The sequence below is a fragment of the Perca fluviatilis genome, chromosome 8 (assembly GCF_010015445.1).
Source record: "Perca fluviatilis chromosome 8, GENO_Pfluv_1.0, whole genome shotgun sequence".
Lineage (NCBI taxonomy): Eukaryota > Metazoa > Chordata > Actinopteri > Perciformes > Percidae > Perca > Perca fluviatilis.
In genome coordinates this window covers 37,083,920-37,111,014 of record NC_053119.1, presented here as the reverse complement: position 1 = coordinate 37,111,014, position 27,095 = coordinate 37,083,920, and the positions used below count along the sequence as shown (strand labels likewise).

The following is a 27,095-nucleotide window of genomic DNA, read 5'->3' as shown; positions in this document are numbered from 1 at the left end:
AGAATAGGAACATAACCCCCCGATGGAGTCTAGACACTGGTGGCGGCGGAGAAAGAGACCAGAGACCGGACCGAAGAGGCAACGGCGCGGTCAGCCGGGAGAAACACGAAGACCGGAGGTGGCAGGGGAGGAGGAGGGTCGAGCGCTTTGCCTGAAACGACAGCTGACAGCACAGGGAGATAACAGATTTAAAGCAGAGTTGTAAGGCTGTGATTGGCCCTTGAATTTCGTGGCCAAGTCTGATTGGTTTAACTGAAAGCGTCACTTCTAAACAGCTGATTTGATTTAAAAATGAGTAGTGATTGGGTTAATGACGTCTTTCTGAAAGAATTTGCGCTGAGTTTCATAAGTATAATTTGTCATAAATGAAAGATAATCTTACCCGTTGATTTTTATTCATATATTTCTCCCTGATCTTTGTAATTAACGTTACAAAGCAACACACAGCTTGTGTCAGGCAGCGGGCTGGTCTGCAGGGTGACAGCAGTCTTGCCCTGCATCCCACACCACAACAACAACAGCAATTTGTAATCAGGCATTCACACTCAGGGGGGGCCACTTTTGCGGCTCCTGCCCCAAATGTTTTCTCAAAAGCCCCCATCATTCGTTCACCAAACATGTTGTCCAATACTTAACTTTCACCACATTCACCAGGAGTACTGTACGCACACTTTTATCTGTAGAACAAAAAAGAACAAGCTGAGGCTACAGTTAAACAGATTTCCGTAGTTTTTGCATATTTATTGAGCATATTCATTCAGTGTCTTGCTGCTAAAAGTGCCAAAGGCAGTCATAAACTGTGTAACCTTTCCCAGTTAGATAATCTAATACAGGATTTCTAATCGTGGCTGCTAATTATCTGCGCTACAAAACGATTTATACGCTATAATCAATAATCCTTTGTCCCTTTAATTACTGCCCCTCACAGTCGCAGGTCAATTATATTGTAATTTAACATAATAAGGCAGTGGGCCCATCTCGGCTTGTTAGTCAAATGTCAAAACACAATTAATAATGGTCCTCTGGACTGCTATTATGAAGTCAAAGATGTTTCGCCATTTATCACTTTTCGTCACTACTCTAACACCAGGTAGTACAACTCTAATTATCTGTGTGGAGATTTGAAGCCTCGTGGTGGACGTTGTGTTTGAGGAAACCTACTCAGAAGGCTCTTATGTTTTTGTGTTATCTGAGTGTAATTGTCACATCTCCTTGGCGATGCTGCATCCTTCCACTTCAATCTGCCTCAATGTGGATGTGTTGAGTTAATACAGAAGTAGTCTGCAGTGGACAAGTGGTGTCACGGTACCTCTCAGCTATGCCATTTTTTTTACAACTGCATGTAGAGTATACAGCCACTTTAATGCCTCTTTCAAACCATCCATTTTCTCCATCTAAAACTTGCACATTCTGTCCTGTGCTGTAAATGGCTGTAAATCAAAGAGTCCTGGCCTGTGGGATAGTTTGATCTCAGAAATGCTCAAATCTGTACAATCTCTTGAAGTTCACTGAATAGACAGTGTTGCTTTTTATATGTGATCCTTTTGGGGGAAGCAGGCATTGTCACATCTTCCAAATTTTTGGTCTGAACAAATCCTTTAGTATTTTTCAGAAACTCAGGCCACATATGGGATGACAGCGGGGCTTTGTTTTGTGCTTCATTCCAATTTCTTTGAAGGTCTGGGTTTTTTTAGTCAGCTTTTGTTTGTATTCTACAGTAAGTGAAACCTTTGACCACAGGCTTTGAAAGTCAGTTTGCTGTGCGTCTTGTTCCCTCACCTTGGCCCTTTATGTTTGATCATGTTTGCCTGGTAGTGTATTTAAATCACAGTGTGAATCAAATGCAAGGTTAAATCCCTGTGTGACATCAGAACTGAAGAATCTGTTTGGATGGTTTTAACCATAAATTGGTTGCACGAGGCACAGATTCTTAAAGAAACAGTTTTTTTGACAAGAGTTAGATGAGACGGACTGATAGTTAGACTAACTCACAGTCCGTCTCATCTAACTCACAGCCCATCTTATTTGCTTAATTTCCTAAATGTAATTGAGAACATCAAGTGTTGGGATCTAGTACTTACAAATTTGTTTGTACAAATCCTGACCTTGTCAGAGTGATATGCTTTTAACTGCCAGCCTAACACATTCTCACTCCCATCGCGTAAAATACGAACACTTGGCCATGTGCCTTTGGCGTTGTTATCGACGCTAAAAGTTTCCTTTAGCGTCATACAGTATCTAAACGCGACTATTCGTGTCGCTTTGGACGCTCTGGGATGGGACGTAAGAACGGGACATATTTAGGTTTAGGGAAAGATCGTGGGTAAGCTAATACAAGGTACGTTTCCATGACACGCGGATGAAGAACGGGACAGTTGGGTTTAGGAATTGTCGCGTGGGTTATAAAATGAATGTTTCAGTGATACGCAAGAACGGGACACATACCTCGGTCTCCGGGATGAAAGTCCTGTGTTGTTTGACCCATCCACCACAACAAGCTAACCTCCCTACGCAGAATTTCGTGCTTTCATAATACTCGCTACCGTTGTCACTCTTAATACTACGTCATCTTAAAGCGCCGCGGAGCTGCTGCTCTGCCCGGTGCGTTCCATACAGGCACCGAAGGGTGCTTTTTGCATATTATCTGACGCTGAGAGGCACTGGCCAAACGGCCGTATTTTACGAGTTGGGAGTGAGAACGGATTGGCCAGCCACCTTTATTTATAAGTCTGCGTTGAGTGAAACGCTGAACACAAGTCCCAAGACTCAAACGTGCGAGTGCAGTAATACAGTATCAGAAAAAAAAACAGAGAAACAAAAGTTATTTATATTTTTCATAGTAAAGTGACTGTTCATTTGCATAAGTGGACATGCCCTTGACTAACATGCATCAGATCTTAATTCGATATAAGGGGCTCTTATTTTGTGCTGCCTTTCAGTAAGATAGATATGAAGTTGGTTATTAACAGGAAAAAAAGACATGAAACAGAAAGTACTGTTGTGTCATGTCTAACTTAATATTGTATAGGGCTACAGTACCGAGAACAGATGATTCCCCTGTGTAGTTGTCAGTTTTTTTTGTTTTTTTTTTATCTTTTGCCTTGTTTGTTGCCCTTTGAGATTTACTTTTTAATGAAAATTGTGTGTGAAATCCTTTATCTTTTTTTTCCATCTGTACTCCAGCCCTTCACAGAAGTTAGAGGGTTTTAAGCTGGGGAAACGATAACAGTGTGTCTTTCAGTTCCCCAAAAGCAGTGCATTTCTTTGAGTAGAAAGAGCATATAGCGATTGTAAGATTAGCTTCTCTTATGCTTAAAGGAGCTGTACTCGACGTTCAGAACATTAATATAGCAGCAAACAAAATATTTGCTACGTAAAGATATACTGTAGTGGCGTAAGGTCACCATGAGGAGAGAATAAAGGGGTTACACTTTACTTGAAGGTATCTACGTCATGAACGTGTCATAAACATTATAAACAAGTCATAAACGTTTATGACATAACGCTTCTTTTAGTAAGTGTCATTCGGTTTTTGTCATGACAAGTTAGGGTTAGGGTTAGGGTTCATGTGTCATGACAGTGTCATGTGTTCATGACAGTGTCATGTCACTCTTATGTAGATACCTTCAAGTAAAGTGTTACCGAATAAAGTCACACTCCCAGTGTGTTGTAAGCTGAGCTTCTCTGTTCAGTGTTTTGATAGCCGGTCCGGCCGCGCGTACATGTTAAGTGACTTGTGCGTCAGTATCAGACGCTGAAGGTCATGACAATGCGTCGGTATTTGACGAATCTGTGAGAGCCCTGTGGAGCCAATCCCCCACTTTAGTTTCTGAAAACAGAGTATAGCCCTTTTAAAAAAACATATGACTTACTGTACCAAAAGTGGAGTAATGTAGTAATGGCATGTAACCTGAGATTCTCTGTTCTCTGTGCATGTGAGTGCATGTGGCCATGACGTTAAAAAGGTAGGTATTTCATTTTCATTAAAGGGACACGCCGACTTATTGGGAATTTAGCTTATTCACCGTAACCCCCAGAGTAAGACAAGTCCATACATACCCTTCTCATCTCCGTGCATGTTGTAACACTGTCTGACGGCTCCAGCATTAGCTTAGCCTAGCACAGATCCTGCAGGTAACTGGTTCCAACTAGCCTACTGCTCCGAATTGTGACAAAAGTGACAAAATAACGCCAACATGTTCCTGTTTACATGTTGTGATTTGTAGAGTCACAGCGTGTACAAAAAACAACGTAACATGAGACACAACCATCTTCTATCCGTAAACAAACCGGGAACTATATTCTCAGACAGGCTTTCACTCCGCCCAAGTACTATATTCTTCCGCCTGAGCCGTCAGACAGCTTTACAGCACGCAAGGAGATGAGAAGGGTATGTATCGACTTTTCTAACTCTGGGGGTTACGGTGAATAAGCTAAATTCCCAATAAGTTGGCGTGTTCCTTTAAGGAATGGTCCGTGAGAGCCGTGTGGAAGCAATCCCGGCCCGCTGCTGTTGTTTTTCTCAGTATTTAGAGTACAGCTCTTTTAAAATCAAACATGATGGTCAGGGATTCTGAATGCTCTGGCTTTCCATGGAAGCTTTAGTCAGTAAGCGCTAGCCTTTTTCCCTCACTGCAAGAAAAAAAATATTACAATTTCCAAAACAAGCTCTAAAGACCAAAGATTATCCAGCTAATTACATATTATCTGAGACAACAGACAGCCATGGGAGGATCAAAAAAGGCACACACTCAGCCACTAAGCAGGCAATTACAATTACTATCAGTTCCACCGTTTCACTGATGAGGAAGGTGATAACGGTGACAATCACGATGACTAACAAAGCATGGAGTAATCAGAACCGACAAGTGGGCCCTGCAGCCCCAAGAACAGTGCTAACAAGGTAACCTGCTGAGAGACAGACACACTCCTGGTAAAAAGAAGTGTAATCAGTCCCATCATGCTCAGTGTGGACTGATAGTTGCAGAAAGGGTTTGGCCGGCTTCGAGCATCAGACGCTGCAGTGAGCTGTTTTTGGGGTCCAAACTGGACAAAAATGTTAAGCTTGACTGTTTGTTTTTGTGAGCAGACAACAGCACATTCAGAGGGTAGTTGACTTTTGATGTGTCCTGATGTAGCCATCCCCACAGAGTAGAATAACTCACGTCTTCATCTTCGCAAACAAAAGTCCAGTGGAGAATTTTAGTCTCGACTAAAGCGAGATTCATGGTTTTGCGGATGCTCCACGTGGAGCTTTCGCCGTAGCTTACATAAGTGGCCTGAAGTTCATACTTGTGCGTTGGGGTGTGCGTCGATCTCTTTAAGAGAATAGCAGGGCTGGCATGTGTGTGTGCGTGGGAAGTATGTGGTAGAGCGAGTGAGAGAGTAATGGGGATTAGCTTCGGAGCGAGTTCCGACTCTAGAGTCATAGTGAGAGAAACAAAGTGTCTCCCCTGTGCTGTCTGACCACAGTGGGGAAATCTGTAGAAAGTTAACCCTCTCCTTGATTTCATGTTGTTTACGGAGAAGGAGAACCAGGAAATGAGTCGGGGGGGAAATGCAACGCTACCAAGCCACGGCTGAGCGACGTGCGTTGCCCCAACGTGTAGTTACATTTTTCGACGTACGTACGTAGCCACGGCGTAGGGTCCATGTCTCCACGTACCGACATACGTAGCCACGGCGTAGGGTCCATGTCTCCACGTACCAACTTACGTAGCCACGGCGTAGGGTCCATGTCTCCACGTACCGACATACGTAGCCACGCCGTAGGGTCCATGTCACGCCGTAGATTTAACGCAGAAGGATAAATCACGCTTTAGTTAAATAACAAACATCATCATCAGTCAAGCAAAATGAACCAGCCATGCGTTACTTACAACTATACAACTAGTAAAATGGAATGTAATTGAGCTTAGTATGCCTTTCAGTACAGCCCTGAAATATCATGGCAAGTGTAAGCATAGAATATCAAACAGCCAAACTTTTCTAGTGGCAATTATTCTTACTACGCTATGTGTGTTAAAATATTCTTCACACATTTTCAGCCACCTATTTGAAGGATCACTAAATGTCCAACTGTCAAATTTGTGCAAAAACATGAGGTCAACATGCCTTACAGGGAAGTGAAATAATGAATGTTTTTTATTCATTTAAGTCACAAGAATACATTTGAATACATTAACAAGCAATTTTACATTTCGCTATATTCCCTGAAAAATTAATTCTTGCATTTTTTTGTAAATATTTGAAAGTCGTTGGTTCCACAAGGGTGTACCCTCATTATTAAGTAACCTGCTTATTTCCATACCTGCTCAAACTTGCTTAAATACATAAAAAATAGTACAAATGGAATTACTTTGACTATATAACAGTTCAATTGAAGTTACAAGAAGACAGCACTTGTGTCAAAATGAATTCTAGGTTATAGTGGCTGGAGATTTGGTGTAGACAGACCGTTCAGTAGTGTCTAAAAATGTCTTGACCTGTCAAAGCACAGAAATGTGATTCTTGCAAATCAATACATTTTTCGTGTAAGTATGTTACCCCCAATCATTTAAATTACCATAGGCACCACTGTCCATGAGCAAAGACCTAAACACTCAACTGCTCATGGTCAGTGACCAGCAGATCATGGTTGTATTAAGCGGCTGGTGTGAATGTGTGAAACTATTAGTTGTGTGTTACTGAAAAAGAGAGCATAACATCTACTTTCCATTCAAGTCAATGTTTAATTTTCCATCAGCTGCGCCAAGGTGCACCGCCGTGTGTCCCAGAAGCGTGCGTGAAGCGGCTCTCCGCTCCGCTAAATATACGCGCCAGGTCTGTTTTCACGCGAGCCGTGGGCCGTTCGGACAGCCAGGCAGGCAGTGAAACACAAGATTATTCAGCCAATATACCAAACAGCCCAGTCTCATGGCAGTTTGTGTAAATGTGACATTATTTTAATCTATTGATACGTGTTCACGGAGACATTTTTGTCGGTTTTTACGTGGCGGACAACACGAAAATGTGAAGTAATGTATTTCAATGGGAAGCATATTTTGTGGCCACAGCACGAAAATGGTAGGGAGTAATATAAAAATCCGCGTAGGGAGGTTGGTCGGGGTGGTGGATGGGTCAAACACATACCTGTCAAGTATCCCGTTTTGGCCGGGAAAGTCACGTATTTTACACTTCTTTCCCGCCGTCCTCCCGTATTAGTATTTTCCCATAAATCTCCCGTATTTTAACCTGCGTTATTAAAAAATAATAATAGCCCGGGCCCGAGCGGAGTAAGTAGGCTACTGCCTACTACCTGCAGTAGGCAGTAGCCTACTACAGGTACTGTAGGTGGCAGTTGTCGCGAGGTTAGTGTGTGAGGTCAGATGATGAGTGACAACGCAGGGAAGAAAAACAAAAAACAAAACGCTATGACAGAGACGGTGCACTGCCAAAACTTCTGAAGGCTTTACTATGCATTCCCCATAGCAATGCAAGTTCAGAAAGGGTGTTTAGCATGGTACGAAAGATTGTTACAGAGAATGACGTTAGACCACAGAACTGGTTGCGCTCTACTCTCATGTAAAATTAACCACTGTGGCCCAGCCCACAAATACACTCCTTCCAAAACAGTCTTAAAGAATGCAAAGTCTGCAACAAATTTGTACAATAACTCACTAAAAGAGTAAAGAAAAGTTATATGAAATGAAAAGAAAAACTGTAAAAGAAAAGCAATATGAAATGAAAAGAATGTGTGGAATGAAAATAAAATGTAAAGACAAGCAATGTTATAAATTGTAAATGTTTTCAGCATTCTGCATCAAGTGGTGATTTTAGCTTTCTTGTACACTTGTCTTAAAATGTAAGGGATACTGGAGCTTGGTTGGGGTGGTGGGACTGCTCGCGGTGGGCGCCGGAAAATTTCCCTTATTTTCAAATCCAAAACTTGACAGGTATGGGCAAACAACACAGGACTTTCACCCAGGAGACCGGGGTTCGCGTCCCGTGTGTTATCAGGACAACACCAGAAAAGAGAAGGCATGGAGTTTAACTGCAGGAGTGCTTGGAGTGGAAGGTAGATACTAGCTTAATAAACACATGATTGTTCTGTAAAGTACTTGTGGAGTCAATATAATCTGTGAGTCGGGCAGTAAGACGCTCCGCTTACGCTCCCGGTGTGGTATGACTAAAGAAATGCCAATAAACCAGAGCACGTTTTTCTCCCATCCCGGAATGCTGTGTGGACTAGCCAGATTTTCATCCGCAGCGCTGTGGAGATAGATCTGGCAATGCGAGACTATTGAGACTGTAACACTAAAGTTAATCCATCACAAAAAGCTGATCCACTTTAAAGAGTATTGCACCGATTTAGTATTGCACTCGTATAACAATGTCGGACTCACACTGGACAGTTTAAAAAGAAAAGGATCTAAGTTGATGCTGCAGAACCAGAGATATCATCCTTTTTCTTCCAATGAATTCTTCATTGTCAAAATCTGGAGCCTACGTTACCCACAATGCAACTTGACCGCCATCAGTTCGGTCAGGGATTTGGGTGTGTTAAGCTAGTAGCAGCTAATGTAGCCTCGAGCTGCTAGCCTCAAGCAGAGATGAGGGAGCGGGCTACAGAGGTCAGTTAAGCTCACTCTAACTCCACCGCCCCAGATTTTATTCATTTCAAACTGTCTTCAGCCCCAACCGACATCAAGTGACATCACCCGAGGCCATTTATCAGATTTAGCACAGTTCCACATGGAGTCACAAAAAGGTTTTAATGCCTGTAAACAGACTTTGATGTGTAAAAAGCCCTTTAAACAACCAATTCAGTTTGAAGTCAACTTCAGTGATGTCATTGTCTGTTAACTGGTTTGGAAGACATCCTGGAGCCAGTGAACGCTGTGCCACAGTATATATTTTAGTGAAATTTAAATTTGTTTCATAATGGCAGAGCAAAACTTTTCCCCAAAAAACAATTCAATTTGTAGATAGCCAAAGAGAAATTGTACATTCTACTGATTGTAAATCGATTTTAACCAGTTATCCTACCTTATCTTTTCAATAGGTGTGCTGCTTTTGCAAGTTATTTCATTTAACTCAACAAATTTATTTGCTTTGATACAAAATCGTTTATAATTAAGTGAATCATTTTAGGAACATATCTATTTTAACTAGGCTACATTTGGATGCAGTATTCCTGAAGAGCTGGCTTGGCAACAGCCAAAAGTGGAAAATGCACTCTGCTTACTGAAAGGTATGCTACAGTGCCTTGCGAAAGTATTCGGCCCCCTTGAACGTTTCGACCTTTTGCCACATTTCAGGCCTCAAACATAAAGATATAAAACTGTAATTTTTTGTGAAGAATCAACAACAAGTGGGTCCCAATTATGAAGTGGAACGAAATTCATTGGCTATTTCAAACTTTTTTAACAAATAAAAAACTGAAAAAGTGGGCGTGCAAAATTATTCAGCCCCTTTACTTTCAGTGCAGCAAACTCTCTCCAGAAGTTCAGTGAGGATCTCTGAATGATCCAATGTTGACCTAAATGACTAATGATGATAAATAGAATCCAGCTGTGTGTAATCAAGTCTCCGTATAAATGCACCTGCTCTGTGATAGTCTCAGAGGTCCGTGTAAAGCGCAGAGAGCATCATGAAGAACAAGGAACACACCAGGCAGGTCCGAGATACTGTTGTGGAGAAGTTTAAAGCCGGATTTGGATACAAAAAGATTTCCCAAGCTTTAAACATCCCAAGGAGCACTGTGCAAGCGATAATATTGAAATGGAAGGAGTATCAGACCACTACAAATCTCCGAAGACCCGGCCGTCCCTCTAAACTTTCAGCTCATACAATGAGAAGACTGATCAGAGATGCAGCCAAGAGGCCCATGATCACTCTGGATGAACTGCAGAGATCTACAGCTGAGGTGGGAGACTCTGTCCATAGGACAACAATCAGTCGTATACTGCACAAATCTGGCCTTTATGGAAGAGTGGCAAGAAGAAAGCCATTTCTTAAAGATATCCATAAAAGTGTCGTTTAAAGTTTGCCAAAAGCCACCTGGGAGACACACCAAACATGTGGAAGAAGGTGCTGTGGTCAGATGAAACCAAAATCGAACTTTCTGGCAACAATGCAAAACGTTATGTTTGGCGTAAAAGCAACACAGCTCATCACCCTGAACACACCATCCCCACTGTCAAACATGGTGGTGGCAGCATCATGGTTTGGGCCTGCTTTTCTTCAGCAGGGACAGGGAAGATGGTTAAAATTGATGGGAAGATGGATGGAGCCAAATACAGGACCATTCTGGAAGAAAACCTGATGGAGTCTGCAAAAGACCTGAGACTGGGACGGAGATTTGTCCTCCAACAAGACAATGATCCAAAACATAAAGCAAAATTTACAATGGAATGGTTCACAAATAAACATATCCAGGTGTTAGAATGGCCAAGTCAAAGTCCAGACCTGAATCCAATCGAGAATCTGTGGAAAGAACTGAAAACTGCTGTTCACAAACGCTCTCCATCCAACCTCACTGAGCTCGAGCTGTTTTGCAAGGAGGAATGGGCAAAAATATGTCCGTCTCGATGTGCAAAACTGATAGAGACATACCCCAAGCGACTTACAGCTGTAATCGCAGCAAAAGGTGGCGCTACAAAGTATTTACTTAAGGGGGCTGAATAATTTTGCACGCCCAATATTTCAGTTTCTTATTTGTTTAAAAGGTTTGAAATATCCAATAAATTTCGTTCCACTTCATGATTGTGTCCCACTTGTTGTTGATTCTTCACAAAAAATTACAGTTTTATATCTTTATGTTTGAGGCCTGAAATGTGGCAACAGGTCGAAAAGTTCAAGGGGGCCGAATACTTTCGCAAGGCACTGTATGTAACATTTCCACACAAAAATGTCTAAAAAATGACAAGACCTAGTATACATTTTGTTGAGTTGTGTATAGACATTAACCCAAATGTTTACAATAATGTTCAAACGCAGGGAAATCTGTCATTTTTATTCAAAGTAACAGTGTGTTTCATTTATCATGTATCATGTATCACCTTTAACCCCTCTAGTTGCTCTAACTTCCGGGTAAACACGGAAAAGACAAGATTATATTAATTGTAAATCATAACCTACAATTTCACAGAATTATACTCAGTAACAGCAATTCAACATTTATTCTGCCACACAGCATCATTTTTTCATGGATTACATGCCACTTTGCAACACAGTGATACAGACCTAATGTATTGATATAATATTTCAATATTGATCCAGCTTTCTACGATGTGCTACTACAAAAAGTGGCTCATGCCAGCCACCAAGTTTATGCGTACGGTAAATTTATTATGTTACAATGTTAAAAAAAAATAAAAAATTCAACATGCTCATAAAGTTAGTTGTAGGATTATTATTTTGTCCACGGATAACAGCACTGGGCTACCCAACGATTGAATTCGCCATATAACGTTAGCTACAGTAGCTGTATGGGTAGTCGACTCATCTAATGCTAAGCTAAAGTTAAGTCAGCTTACGTAACTTGATGCTTTTTCATTAGCATGAAATGACAACGTGAATAAACGTGACTAAAGGTAACGTGAATAAACTTTAATACATTAAGTCGTTCGTGAACATTATTTCTACCTGAGTCACATTGTTAAACAACCACGATGAAAATCTATCCGACATAGATTTTCATCGTGGTTGTTTAAAGTGCTCATACTATGCTTTTTGGCTTTTCCCCTTCCCTTTATTGTGTTATATATCTTTTTTTGTGCACGTTATAGGTTTACAAAGTGAAAAAGCCCAAAGTCCACCCCAAAGGGACTTACCATCTCCAACAGAAAACACTGTTCACAAACTGCTCCAAACAGCTCTATTGTAGTCCAGCCTTTACTTCAGAGACAAACGTGGGTCACTTTGTAACACGTTATAATGCTCGCCTAGCTGCTAGCATGGCACGCCCTCATACTCTGCTTCTGATTGGCTAGTAGTCCTTACCTAGGTACTGCACATGTGCGACTCCCAACAAAGATGGAACAGAAGTGAGATGCCTCACTCTGTAGCTAAAACGGAGAGCTCAACACACAGGGTGAAAAGAGGAGCTGCAGCAATGTGCAGTACAACAAAAATATGGTGTTTTTTGAAAATTAAACCATATAAACCTATTCTGGTACAACCTCTAAATACAATTATGAACCTGAAAATGTGCATTATATGAGCACTTCAACAATGAAGACGACAACTCCCATGATCCCACGCTTCTTCTCTGTGTCATCAAAGCCCGTCTGTTGATATAGAGAGTGTGTGGTTTTGGAAGTAAAAATCCCATTGATTTTCTCCATGAGGATTTTTATTATCAGCCATAATGTCTAAACCATCCAAGGTAGACTGACCACGAGCTCCGAAGTTGTAAAAAGAAAGTTTCTGCTCCTGTAGAAGTCTCTATTAAATCAACTTTGTTTTAAGAAAAACATGTTTCATTTGCGACCTTATGGAGAAATTACACTACCCACAATCCTAAGGGTAAAAGCGATGTCTCTGATTGGCGGAACTCGTTGCTACCATGGAAAATATTAACCCAATCCGTGGATGGCTAGCGCCATTGGAATCTATGACAGTTTCTGTACAAAGTCTTGTAGCTTTGCCTTTTTTGCGGTTTTCAAAATGTTATTATGCGCCACATCAAATGTTTTACGGTCACGATTCATCTTGGAGCTGGTTGGCTTGTTTCCAGACTTAAAATAATGAATTTAAATGAAACGGAGATACAATGGAGATATTGAACAGGGGGGAAACCCTTCCAGAACCAGAACCGTTTAAAAAGTGGGCGGTCATTGTTGAGCTCCACTGTTTTGATTGGGAGACCCCTCTCGGCAGAAATGGCATACTGTGCGTTGAACATCTTTCCACTGATGGGGAATGTGATTTCCTGTCTAATTTCAGACGCCACCTTAGTGGAATGCTGTGTAACTGATCCTGACAGAGTTTCCAGAGCAGAGCTGGATTTAATCAAGTGACTCACTTCACTCTCATCACAGCATCTTGCCTCACTAATCTGTACCTCCTGATTAAATCATCCATTAAATCATCATCCACTCCAGTGTTGCAGTGGTAAATATAACTCTGACCTTCGGTTGGTGATCAAAAGCAACCACCACCATTATCAGGGAGACAATCTAATAATTCATTTCTGAGTTTTCTTCTAAGACACGTATATGTGTGGTGTCATTGTGAACTCACTCATAATTTTACTGGTTATCACAATGATTGAAATACCGGTACCTTAGATGCAGTATTCACTTTAACAAGATACTTTTCTTTCTTGCATGTCCTCATTTGTTTCTGAAAGTGTGTCACCATGGCATGACACAAGTATAAGTGTGATTGTATCACAGAATAGATTCATACGGGTGCCCAGATAGCTCAGTTGGTAGAGCAGGCGCCCATATATAGAGGTGTTCGACTCCGACCTGCGGCCCTTTGCTGCATGTCATTCCCCCTCTCTCTCCCCTTTCAAGTCTTCATCTGTCCTGTCAAAAATAAAGGGAGAAAATGCCCCAAAAAAGTATCTTAAAAAGAATAGATTCATACCATCATGTGTATTATAAAGAAAGATAGGTTACACTTTACTTGAAGGTATCTACATAAGAGTGACATGACACTGTCATGAACGTGTCATAAAACATTATAAACAAGTCATAAACGTTTATGACATAGCGCTTCTTTTAGTAAGTGTCATTCGGTTTTGTCATGACAAGTTAGGGTTAGGGTTCATGTCTCATGACTGTGTCGTGACAGTGTCATGTGTACATGAGAGTGTCATGTCACTCTTATGTAGAAAACTTCAAGTAAAGTGTTACCGAAAGATAAAGACAAGATAACATGCAAGCTGCATAAACTATATATAATATATATAAAGTAGATAAGGGACCTTGAAAAGGGTATATTTCCATTGAGTAGTTGAGGAAGATACTGAAGTTATCAGTTAAGTACAATGAGAGGCAAATTGTAAAGCGCTTTGTATGGTAAGGTAGAATATAGGCGCAATATAAATGCAGTCCATTTACCATATTCATCTTATGAATCTCTTTTTGCTAAAATAAACCCCCCACTCCTCCTACTACAGCTAAATGTCATCCGTAAACCACCATGAGCTATTTACAATTGTACAAAGTGGTGGTATAAATCCAACCAAGGTCTGGGATCTCTGCTTTGTTGAGACCCAATGTATTGTGCAAATGTACACGTGCTATCAGTTTTAAATTCAGCAAATCTATTTTGTCGTACTGAGTCAACTGAAACAGAAATGACAGAAACACAAGCGCCCTGACTGTGCTCCGTCTGCTCCCTCCTTCTCGGTTTGTGAGGAGTCAAGGATGTAACACGTGAATCCTTGCAGCCCAGATGAGTCAGTGGGTGGTCTGAATAGACCTGAGCTTTGCTGTTGCTCTGGAACCCCCTGGTGAGATGAAGGACTCTGTTTACTGAAAAAAATAGGAAATTTGAAAAGTGGCTGACATTATGTCTACCTGGTGTAAAAGCAGACTTACTTCAGGGAGACATCAGAGCATCTCTTTTATGAAAAGCCTCCTGCGACATGTGAATATGTATGTGTTTGTGGCAGCATGTCCTCACAGGTCTTCTTTCTTTTCCTGTAAATCTTTCTCATTAATAAATGCAGTGTTTATGATTGCCTCTGTTCATATCCATATATGCCTGCAGCCTGTCTATAAAAGGCGCTGCAATGATGAGGAGGGCAATTAAATACAGGAAAGACTTTTATTTGCTCCTGTCTGTATTTTGCAAACGGATGACTTCATCTACTCTGTGCTTTCTGTGACTGAAGTCGTGCCACATGCAAGGAGTTGTCTGTATCTGTCACATTGTGTGCTCTTCCTCCCCCTACTGGCAGTGACAGGCACATGCAAGCCTCCACTGGTGGTGTCCACCCACCACCAGTGCTGGAAGAAGTACTCAGATATTCTACTTAGGGAAAAGTACACCACATTTTAGAAATAGTCTGTTTCAACTGCAATTTGATTTAAGCAAAAGTACAAAAGTATTAGCATCAAAACATACAGTACAGGCCAAAAGTTTGGACACACCTTCTCATTCAATGTGTTTCTTTATTTTCATGACTATTTACATTGTAGATTCTCACTGAAGGCATCAAAACTATGAATGAACACATATGGAATTATGTACTTAACAAAAAAGTGTGAAATAATATATATTATATTTTAGATTCTTCAAAGTAACCACCCTTTGCTTTGATAACTCTGCAAACCCTTGGTGTTCTCTCAATGAGCTTCATGAGGTAGTCACCTGAAATGGTTTTCACTTCACAGGTGTGCTTCGTCAGGGTTAATTAGTGGAAGTATTTCCCTTATTAATAAAAAAGCAAAGGGTGGCTACTTTGAAGAATCTAAAATATAAGACATGTTTTCAGTTATTTCACACTTTTTTGTTAAGTACATAATTACATATGTGTTCATTCATAGTTTTGATGCCTTCAGTGAGAATCTACAATGTAAATAGTCATGAAAATAAAAAGGAAATGCACTGAATGAGAAGGTGTGTCCAAACTTTTGGCCTGTACAGTATTTAGAGTACCAAAAGTAAAAAAAAAATACTAATCATGCAGAATGGCCCATTTGAATTGTATTCCATAACATTAATCTGAGTTTAGTGACTAAAGTAACTAAATAAATGCAGGGGAGAAAAAAGTACAATAGTTGCTTCTGAATTGGAGTGGAGTAGAAGTGTAAAGTAGCAGTCGTTTTTTTTTTTTCATTTCAGGACTTCAAAATTGTACTTAAAGGCCCAGTGTGTAAGGTGTTTAATTATTCATGATCAAAATCTGTGTTGCCCGTTCACAAACTTGTGCTTTTTCATGAATATTTACCACCACCATCAATTTGCACGAACTGGGGTAGACGCTCTATATTCATGCTCCATCTTGAAATACGTTAGCTGGTAAGGGACATATAGGACATACTGCTCCGCCTTTCGCGTTTTCGCTGTCACATGATAAACTCCCAGGTGCTGCTAATGCTGCTAATGGTTATCGTAGCTTCCTGGCCCCGGCAAGTTTGAAGAAGGAAACATGGAGGACCACACGTATTCAAAATCCAAATTTCAGGAACAGGAGTCTTCTTCTTCTTCGCCCAGAAAAAGAAAAAGGATATTGAAAAGAGCAAGAGACCGGCTTTTTGAAGTGTGAAGGCTACCGTAGCTGTAATACGTACTTTGAACTGCGTGACGCGAGAGAGTTGATTGCGATATATGATCTCAACGCTAGATGGGACAAATTCCCACACACTTGACCTTTAAGTACAGTACTTGAGTAAATGATTCTCCACCACCGTCCATCACAGAAAATAAATGATACTGTAACACCACTCTGGGCATGGCTTAAAATACAGAGCTACGACCTACTGCCAACCTTATAGCTTTAGATTAGTTTAGTTTTATTTTATTCCTGTGTCATGCTAAACATTTGGCCCATCCCATATGGGTTTACAAGACACCACTATTTAACAGACATATTCCGGTCTCATGTACAAATCATGTGGAGAAATACATTGATAACAGAAAAAAAAATAAAATACAATCATAAATTAAAACATAATGATTAAAATAATAATAAAAAAAAACAGTATCTACAGATCATCTCGGTAAAGAGCTATATTTTTCCCCTCTTCTCCCAGGCTTTCTCAAGATAACTGGCTAATTTATCATCTCAGTCTTTGAGCCTCAACCATATTCACAAAATCAATAACTGTTGTTATCTTACTAAACCAGGCATCACGCTGTTCACAATAAAAAAAGGACAGTAAAAAAAAAAAAAGAAATTTTTTTTTTTTAAAAAAAAAAAAACCCAAAAAAATTTTGGCACAACACTTTTGGCTTTTTTTTTTTTGAGGACCGCACAAAAAAAAAAAAAAAAAAAAAAAAAAACCAAAAAAAAAAAAAAATTTTTTTTTTATAAAAAAAAAAATTTTTTTCCGTTTGAGTGCTGTTGACAATGCCTAGGTTTTGCTCAGAAACATCTACAGAAAAAGCTGAGGATAAAAGAGGATGGAAAACGACACTCAATAATACATTTTTATATATTATTACACACATTACAGTTTGTCAGTTTGAGTTCTGTTGACAATGCCTACGTTTTGCTCAGAAAAAAATCTACACTTCTTTGAATCCCACAAGCACATCCTTTACACACGGATATGAATACAAACAGACGCACACAAATACACTGAAAGTGTAAAGCTTATCTTCATTACTTGTCATTGTAATAGACTCACTTATTTGTTTTCTTGACAACTTTGTCTTTTTTTAGGATCATGAGCTTCTGGGGGTTTTCCAGCATGCGTTATGCAGAAGTCAAACCCACTGTATAGGCAATTTAAAGTCTCTGGTGCACGCAATCTGCTCGTCTTGGCACTGTCAAAAGAAAATGGATTCACACACACAAACTGCAGGGCCAATAATCAAACCCTAAACCTTTTTCGCTTGAAGGCAACAACATTAGCCATTGAAATGAGTCCTACATATATATATAAGATTGAAAAAATGTCTACCCTTGTATAAGTTCAGTTGTCTATGAGTCATTTTTATGGATGAGGAAATGACAAAGTTGCTTGCCTTCAACTGCCAATGTCCTCCTCTTTAGAGAACAGTTCGACCTGTTGGACAGAGGTGAGCTGCTTCTCCCTCTTTTCTATTCTTTGTGCTAAGCTAAGATAGGCTAACTGTATCCTGACTATAGCTGGTATGGATCTTTTCATCTGAATCTCAGAAGGAAAGCAAATAAGCATAATATTGTGTTGGCAGTTCTTACAAATGCCAATAGTTCAAATTGTTACCACTCTGGTCATTCTCAATTTCAATGGGTAGTAGATCAGTAGAATCAGTAGTAAATGCTGGGTAGTAGTGTACAGGAGCTGGTGATCATATACCTCCCAGTGGAAGACTATGGATTCATCTGTGACATTTCATTTCATTTCAAACCTTTATTTAAAGGTCCCATGACATGCTGCTTTTTGGATGCTTTTATATAGGCCTTAGTGGTCCCCTAATACTGTATCTGAAGACTCTTCCCCGAAATTCAGCCTTGATGCAGAATTACAGCCACTAGAGCCAGTCCCACAATGAGCTTTCCTTGGATGTGCCATTTCTGTGTCTGTAGCTATTGAGGAGGAGAGAGGAGGGGCAAAGTGGAGGGTGGGGGTGTGGCATTGACCAACTGCCACTTTGCTTGTTTGCAAGCCATGATGTCTCTCTCTCTCTCATGGGCGGGCCAAATTCTCTGGGCGGGCAAAGCAGAAAAAGGGGAGGTAACCTTTCCCCTTATGATGTCATAAAGGGAAGATTCCAGATTGGCCCATCTGAGCTTACTTTTTCTCAAAGGCAGAGAAGGAGACGCAGTGCTCGGTTTACACCTATCACCATTTCTAGTTACTGGGGGACCATAGGCAGGCTGGGGGAACTCAGATTAATGTTAAAAAGTTAAATTTTCATGCCATGGGACCTTTAAAGCCTCTGAACACCCACATAGGAGTTTTCAGTTCTACTGGCTGATTAGACTCTGCTCAGGTTGAAAGTGGACTGGAGCTTTGATGGGAACTTGTGGTGGTCACAAATTTTTTCTACCAATAAGAATGATAATGCTGTCATCTGTCCTGCCCTAACAGGTGCAACAGCACTAACAGAAGACTCAGGAAGATGTCAATCAATCAGTCTACACACACCCACACAGTCCTGGGAAGAGGTCTAATCCACCAGGTTAACTGGAAACACCTGTGTGGGTGTTCAGGGCCTTTACATTGACTGATAGGTGGGGGAGCAACCAATTTTTGAGGTGCTTTGTGCCGCGTTCCATGAATGTGAGCGGGAAACGAAAAAAGCAGTCTAGCCAAGCTCGGTCCAATTATGAGAGACCACAAGGAAAAGCCATAAGCACATACTGTACACAAATATTGCAAACAGCTACTTGATCATCCACAAACAACCCTTAGACGTTTAACTAAAGGATCACCGGTGCAAGGCCCACGGCAAATTATCAGGTGAGTTTTCTTAGGCACTGTGCTCTCAGCGTGCAAAATGGATGCGGCATCCAATGTGATATCACAGAAAGGCAATGACTGCAGTTGTTGGACTTCAGACATCAGAGGCACAGAGATTAGAAGTGATGGATTTTCTGTTCTCCCCCATTTAGCATGCTTGTGTCCTTGGTGGATATGCCATTAACACTTGACTTAGATGAATTAAAGCCCGCCCCCGAAGCAATGAAATACACGGCTCCATGAAAAACACAAATATTTGCTGTGATTAGGCCACTAAAAACATTCTATAAAAGCATATGTGAGTAAGTAAGTAATGTAATGTAATATGTTTTAAAGTGAGCTCTCTATCGGCTGCTACAAAGTGAATGTGTCACAGTGTTTGTCGGCTTTTATTCATTGTCTATAATGCTCCTTTTCCAAACCTACTATGACGCTAACATCTGTCCACAGGGCAGAGTTGATCTATGGACACTGAAATCAAGGTACTGAGATGAGACTGATAGAAATGACTCAGTAATGATAACAAGAATTAAATAAGGTGAGTCAGTCAGAGCTGCCTCTAGTCTGTCTCACCTGCTTTAATTGTGAATTGTAAATTTCACACGGGGACCCTAAGACATGTGTTTAGAGACACATGCTCTGCTCTGGGGACCTTATTCCCCGGAGTCCTTATGTTTGTTTTTTTCGGCCAGCAGTTTTCCTTGGATTAGGGTGGCACCTTAATCATGGTTGCAGCTGTCGCCGTGGTCCTGCTCCGCGCCCCGCTATGCCCTGCTATGCCCTGCTATGCCCTGCTACGCCCTGCTACGCTCTGCTACGCTGTGCAGTGCCCTGCTATGCCCTGCAGTGCCCTGCTATGCCCTGCAGTTCACTGCTATGTCCTGCTACGCCTTGCAAAGCCCTGCTATGCCCTGCAGTGTCCCGCTACGTGAACTACGACAACTACTATTTCTAGTCCTAGTATTTATTCCATTATCTTTATTATGACTATTATTGCCACTGTTCATCACACCCCCAACCGGCACCGTCAGACACAGCCTACCAAGAGCCTGGGTCTGTCCGAGGTTTCTCCCTAAAAGGGAGTTTTTCCTCGCCACTGTCACACTAAATGCTTGCTCTTGGGGGGATTACTGGAATTGTTGGGTCTTTGTAAATTATAGTGTGGTCTAGACCTACTCTATCTGTAAAGTGTCTTGAGAACCCACAGACGTAAAGAGTGACCAATAGCAATGATATGTGAAAGAAAAAAAATGCCTGAAATACAAGGTTTCTGCCTGACAGCGACAATTATGCGGGTGTGCACATGTGCACATTTGTGAACGCTTCTGAGCTGCTAAATGCAAGCTAGAGAGTTGTTTTGACAGTGAAGCTGAGCTTAGAGGAATAACACTCAGCCTGTGTGTCAGGGATCGCTCTTAATTACCTTCAATCTGAACACTGCTGTTTGTTTCACAGGCTAATGACTTAGATGGGGATTAAGCACTTGGCACTGTGCTAATTAGCCTGCTAGCACTCCCAGGGCATCCCAACATGAGCCTCAGACAAAAAGCCATCAGCCACGGGAAGGCACTGTTAGTTTTTTTGGCCTCCCCGCTTGCCCTCTCCCATCAGTCAGACATGTTGGGGTGGATGGTTATGTGGACAGTAGTCTCGCTTTGCCAGACCCTCCTCCAAAGCGCGCTGAAGGAGGGTCTGGCTACTCCACATAGCATTCCGGGATGGGAGGAAAATGTTTAATGGCATTTCTTTAAACCAATCAGAATCATCATGGGCGGTGCTAAATTCCGCACAGGGCTGCTGCAAAATAGTTATGCGAGAGAAAACTCAGATTGGACAGATAGTCTAGCTAGCTGTCTCAATTTACCTTGCAGAGATTGTAGAAACAGTCATGGGCGTAAATTTGATCTAACAGTAGGGGGGGGGGGACAATAAAATTTCTGAAGAGCAATTTTGAAGGGGACACAATTAATACAGCCTCAATTATACTCGTAGAGGACATGTATACACAGAGGAAAGCCTTAACATTATCATTAGTGTAGCATGGAGACTGTACCATTATCCTTCTTTTCAGTGTTTCTCATGATTCAATGAAAAAGCTGACTAAATTGACCAAAATATTCTTCTTTAAAACCATGTATTTATTTTTAAGTTGTTTACAATCAAGCCAAAAAAATACCTTAAAACATAATGACTTATTTTGAAAAAGTGTCCCCATATAAAAGCAATACAATGCTTTTGTACACTTTTTAAATTAGCTGATCATAATGTAAATTAGTGAGCCACTGGTAAACCTCATCTGCTAACCCTGACAGCACACACCTCCAAAAATATGAACTAAGCTCCACACACTTACCTGAGACTCTCCACCTGACTGTCCCTGGTCTCCCTGAGACTCTCCACCTGTCCCTCTGTCCCTCTGTCCCTGTTCTTTCTGTCTCCTTTGCCTGTGACATAGTGACATTAGTATTTCCACCGTGGAGCCTTTATATATATAAAGAGGATATATCTTTATATATATAAAGATATATATAAAGATGTTACCAAATTGTCTTGATATGAGGATTTATTGTACTTACTTGGCGTTTTGGTGTAGGCCTACTGAAAAAGGATCTTATGTCTGTTTTTCTTTTTCTCTGTCATTTTATCTGGACAACAACAACACAAATCTTTAGCTAACGTCAGATGTCTAAATATGAGTTAGGTTAGGTTCATAGATTCACCACGCGGTCATATTATAATAATAAAATGATCTTGCGTCCTCCACATAAATATTAGGTTTCGTCTGGGACAGAGGATATATACTTAACTGATCAGCCACTTAACTTCATATGGAACAAAACACAACTGTAGATCTTCAATATTAACCCTAATATCAGTTCACAAACATAACGTTAGGCTTATAGCCGTGGTAACGTTATTTGTAGTGGGTGCATTTCTATCCAACAAGCTATTAAACAAGCTAGGTAAGGTTACATTATATTACACTAACATAGTAAACTTTTTGTCATAACTAATTCATTAATTACTCAGCATCATTTCTATTTGAGAAAAGAAAAACTTCATCCCATGTTTAATGTTAATAAAATAGCCTTGAACCGCCTACTTACTACATTCCTGTCGCTACCGATCTGATGGTGAGTCGAGTGCAGAGCCTAATTTACAGCAGGCAGTGGACCAAACCACTGTGAGGCAAGGGAGGGGGGACTCAAAATGTTTCTAAACTTAAAAAGCATTTTTGGGGGTTTGTATTGTTTTACTACTTACACAGATATTTTAAGTTTACATCATTATGTTATTTACAATACACAGCATTGTTTTAATGATATTTCTAGGGGGGGGACAACCTTTAGATGGGGGTCCTGACCCCCCTGGGATTTACGCCCTTGGGAACAGTTAACCATAGTCCACATCGTGGATATAGAATTGCAGCAACATGTAAAGGTACACTTTGTGTAGGATTTTCTCCCATCTAGCGGTGAAATAGTATTTAGCATTCAAACGCATAGTGCTCTTTAGCATGTCGCAACTACGGTAGCCATTATGTACCAAGAGCTATGACAACATGTCTTCCAATATTCGCTTTTTTGGCGACGAGAATTCCTTCTCCTGTGGCTCGACGTAAGTATGATCCTCCATTATGAGCTAAAGTGCAGCGCAGGCTTTTAAATTTGCCGTGGGCAGTGACAAGCACCTCTCACTGATCTCCTTCTCCGTTTCAGCTCGTTTCAGTCAAGTGATGCTGGCTCTGAACGAAAACGCGTTGTGGATTAGCTAGACAGGTAGGCTAGTGCTTTATGTCCCTCTCAGCCATTTTGGGTTTTCAAAAGACTTGCCCATCCGATGTAAATGCAGATAAGAAATTCTTCGCTTACGAGGATAAGTCAGATCATTGGCAGAGGTCATTTTACACCAATGAGGACATATTTATGAATGAAGACATTGATTTTAGCTAATAAAATACTTAAAACACTACGCAGTGTACCTTTAACATTGTGTTGTATTTTATAACCTTATGTGTTTTTTAATGTAAAATCTTAAATGAAACTAGTAACTATAGCTGTAAAATAGTGTAGTGGTGTAAAAGGTACAGGTATTTCCCTCTGATATATTGAAGTACCATAAAATAGAAATGATAGTGTAAGTACCTCAAAGTTGTACTAAAGTGGGTACTTGAGTAAATGTATTTACTTAACAACACGTACAAGGCTAGACGCAGTGTTGTGCCTGAACGCGTTCATTGAACGATAGTTCATGAACGTACCGTATTACTGCCTGATGAACGTTACTGTGAACTCCTTCATTCTGGTGTCTGTGAACGCCACACTCTCTCAGTTTAACTTTGTTCAATAGGGTGCCAGATTTCTATAGAGCCTTCCATGCGAAATCCAGACTAAAACACACCATAAACAGGCCTTAATATGTAGCGGAAAAAACACCCAATCTGGCAACACCAGCCACCAGTGTCGCACCACCGCATGCATCATCAAGACAAAAACTGTGAACTTAGTTCAAAATCTTGAAGTATGAACTATGAACTGAACTAGGTCATTTTAAAATTTGTGAACTGAAATCGAACTAGTTCATGTAGAAAGTGAACTTTCCCAACACTGCCTGGGTGTAATAATTTAATCCAGCAGAAATTTAATTCAGTTTCCAAAATGATTCAATGCATCAAACTCTGACTGCGATTCGATTTGAATAATTTTTTGAATATAAACAACCGAAGCAACTAACTCAAATGATTCACTCAGTACAGCAGGCTTGACTTTGTCCTTTGTGATGTTTTTTGGTGTGTGTGTGTGTGTGTGTGTGTCTGTGTGTGCACTCAAAAACTTAAAACATTGACATTAATTACATTTATTATGTCAACAGGTCCCACCTATTTTTTATTAGATAAGTTAAAAGCAAAAATATTAAGGTCATTAAATTAACTGATGTTACAGTAACACAATGATTGTTAATTCAGCTAATTATTATTTATTTTTTTACTTCTGATCAACAAGAGGTATTTAAGCTTAACCAAATTAAGTCAATTATGTTATATGGACCTAAATAATACACGTACAGGATACATATATGTATTTGTCATTTCAGCATAGTTTTTACTGCCGTCTTCAGGATGTAACAAGTATTGCAATCCTAATTCACTTTGTGTGTGTGTGTGTGTGTGTGTGTGTGTGTGTGTGTGTGTGTGTGTGTGTGTGTGTGTGTGTGTGTGTGTTTCTTTATATGCTTTGCGCTGAGTTTACAGTAGCTTCTGTCCTGTCCTATGCAGGGCTCATATTAATAAAGTTGTATTGTATTAAAATGTTCCCCACATCCAAGTAACTATCTCATATCTCAATATCTCATTCATCTGAAATGCCTTCTTCTGTTTCGTGTTTGGCTCTCTCATCCCGAGCCGTCTGCTATCTGAAATCTGCAAATAATTAACATTCTCTGAATCATATCTTCTAAACACAATACCATTAACATATGCCAAGATTTCCCTAAATTGTTCAACTTCAGATAGAAAAAATTAAGAAAGAAATAAAAGCATTTCCTCATTCCTCTTACGTTCTTTGATTTAATTACTGCAGTGCAATAATGGATAAAGCATCATAATTAAGCCAACCCCCCAAAATAAACTGCTGCACCCATTTAGAATAGTAAGAGCCAAAGATCAACACTACGGGGCTTGATTAAGCAATCAATTCTTTCTTTATACTGATTCGCACACTGTGTTCCTGTCTGAAAAAAATTCTCATATCTTCTTATTAAATTGAAATAGTTACCTGTAGACACACTTCTCGGAGATAGTTGGCTTTTGTTGCGAGCCATTGGTGTTTTTGCAGAGAGAAACTGGGAAACACAAATGAACATGCATAATTATATTGGGGCCAGTGTAGCCAGTTTAAATGTTCAAAGGTTTTTGAGCTAAACATAGAACAATATATATGACATATACATTCAGCAAAGCAAATCAATGCAGAAAGTCATTGAAACATCATTTTTTGGGGCAAAGTGGAGCAATTCTCCTCAACCAAGGTGAGCAAGCCATGTGCTTTCTGGAGAGGAGAAAAAAATCCTTCTTCAAATAGTTCAAATGTTACTGTTAGCATTTTATTATCTTAACCCTCGTGCATCACTAGTGATATTTTTGGCATTTTAATTTTTTCGCTCATTTTGGCTGTGTTAATGCATTTGGCATCAAATTTGGCAAGGGTGTGAGTTTTTTTTTATTTTATTTTGGAAGTTCAACATCAGCTCCTATAAGAAGTCGATAATAAACTGTGTACCCAAAATACTGCACCGGTTCTAATTTTCAGGTGCAGATGGATTCCTCCTCTCTGCCCCTATACCGCCGCATCCTACAGCAAAGGAGCCGTCAAAAAAATCTGAAGCGTGCTGTGCAGAGAGTGAATATGAAAGGTGTGAGGTGTTGTTCCCAAGGAGCCTTTCTCTTCTGTAACATTTCCAACACAATGCTCTGGAGTAGGCCAAACTGGACTGCACATCTGTCAATTAAATAGTCCGTAATCCAGGGAAGCCATGCTGCTGTCCACCTTTTTCACTTTGAGCTTCACCCGTAGGGGGTCGGATGGCCATGAAAGCAGTGCAATCAAAAAGCATGATTGCCATCACGCAACCACCTCTCTGGGTGGGGAGTAAGCCCTGCCGAGCTGGTACAGTACGTGATGAAATTGTCCACAATTATTATGGTACTCTGGCTGAAAAGAATACGCTACCTTTGATTGGAGTAAAATGTATGTATTTATTTTCATATTATGATGTGATATTATTTTTCGAGTTATAATTGGACAACTGAGGATTGAGCTAAAATGTACAAGAACAAAGCCACATTGTTGTTATTTATAATCTTTAATATATCTTTATTTAAGGATGGAAATTGATTCATTTATTGTATCTTTTTTTTCCTTTTTTTTTGTTTGTTCCCCGCTGCCCCATTTCTTTTTTTTTTTTTTCAATACTTTCTTTATTGGGTTTTTAACAGTTACATTACAATATAACCTTCCCACCCCTCCCCCTACAACATTAACAAAAAAAACCTATATATATATATATATATTTATACTTTTTATGAAGATGTTAAGCACTTTTTTTTTTTTTTTTTTACTTATTTATTTATTATTTATTTATATAAGTAAAAAAAAAAAAAGAGAGTTATCACATCTTCATAAAAGTATAAATCCCACATTATAAAGCAATTAGTCCAGAAAAAAAGAGAACTGACACACACAAAACAAAAACAAAAATAAATAAAAATAAAATAAACAAATAAAATAAAATAAAAAAGAATACATAAAAAAAAATTAATAATAATAATATAGTGGTTTTAGCAGAGATAGACACTTATGAAAGACCAGCATGCACACATTTTTAAAGAAGATAAGTAAAACTAAAATAAAAACCAGAAGGATGATACAACAAAGGGGAATTGAGGTAGGTTACTCCATTTTAGAGGCAGGGGAGCTCTTTAAAATATCTTATAAAGGGGGACCATGTGTCTTGAAACTTACGCTTTGAACCCCGTATCATGTATTTAATCTTTTCGAGTTGAATGTAAGACATCACTTCCTTCAACCAGCTTTTATGTGTTGGGGGGTCTACCTTTTTCCACTGAAATAATATTAAACGCCTTGCCAATAATGTAGTGAAGGCGATAACAGAACGAATATCTTTCCTAAGTTCTGTACCCTCGGAAGCAACGCCGAAAATGCACATTAAGGGATCGGGGTCAATTTGGATGCCATAGATATTTTTATAGGATTCGAAAATCTTTCTCCAAAACTCCTCCAACCCAGGACAAAGCCAAAACATGTGGGCAGTTGTGGCAGGCGATTGCAAACACCTATTGCACGCAGAGTTGACATTCGGGTAAATCTTAGCTAGTTTGGCGTTAGTGAAATGAAGCCTATGAAGAACCTCAAATTGGACTAAGCCATGCCTCGCACAGGGTGAGGAGGAGTGCACATGGTTTAAAGCATCTTCCCATTCTCCATCTGTAATTTCTCTCCGTAAATCACTTTGCCAAGCCTT

The 27,095-nt window shown here is 40.0% G+C and overlaps 1 long non-coding RNA gene across 1 annotated transcript; it reads left to right on the top strand.

Moving 5' to 3' along the window:
• Positions 1-22,518: 22,518 nt before the first annotated feature.
• LOC120563667 lies at positions 22,519-25,888 on the top strand. Its single transcript, XR_005639995.1, has 3 exons — positions 22,519-22,673; positions 22,775-22,834; positions 25,364-25,888. It is a non-coding gene; the product is annotated as an uncharacterized LOC120563667 (long non-coding RNA).
• Positions 25,889-27,095: the final 1,207 nt, after the last annotated feature.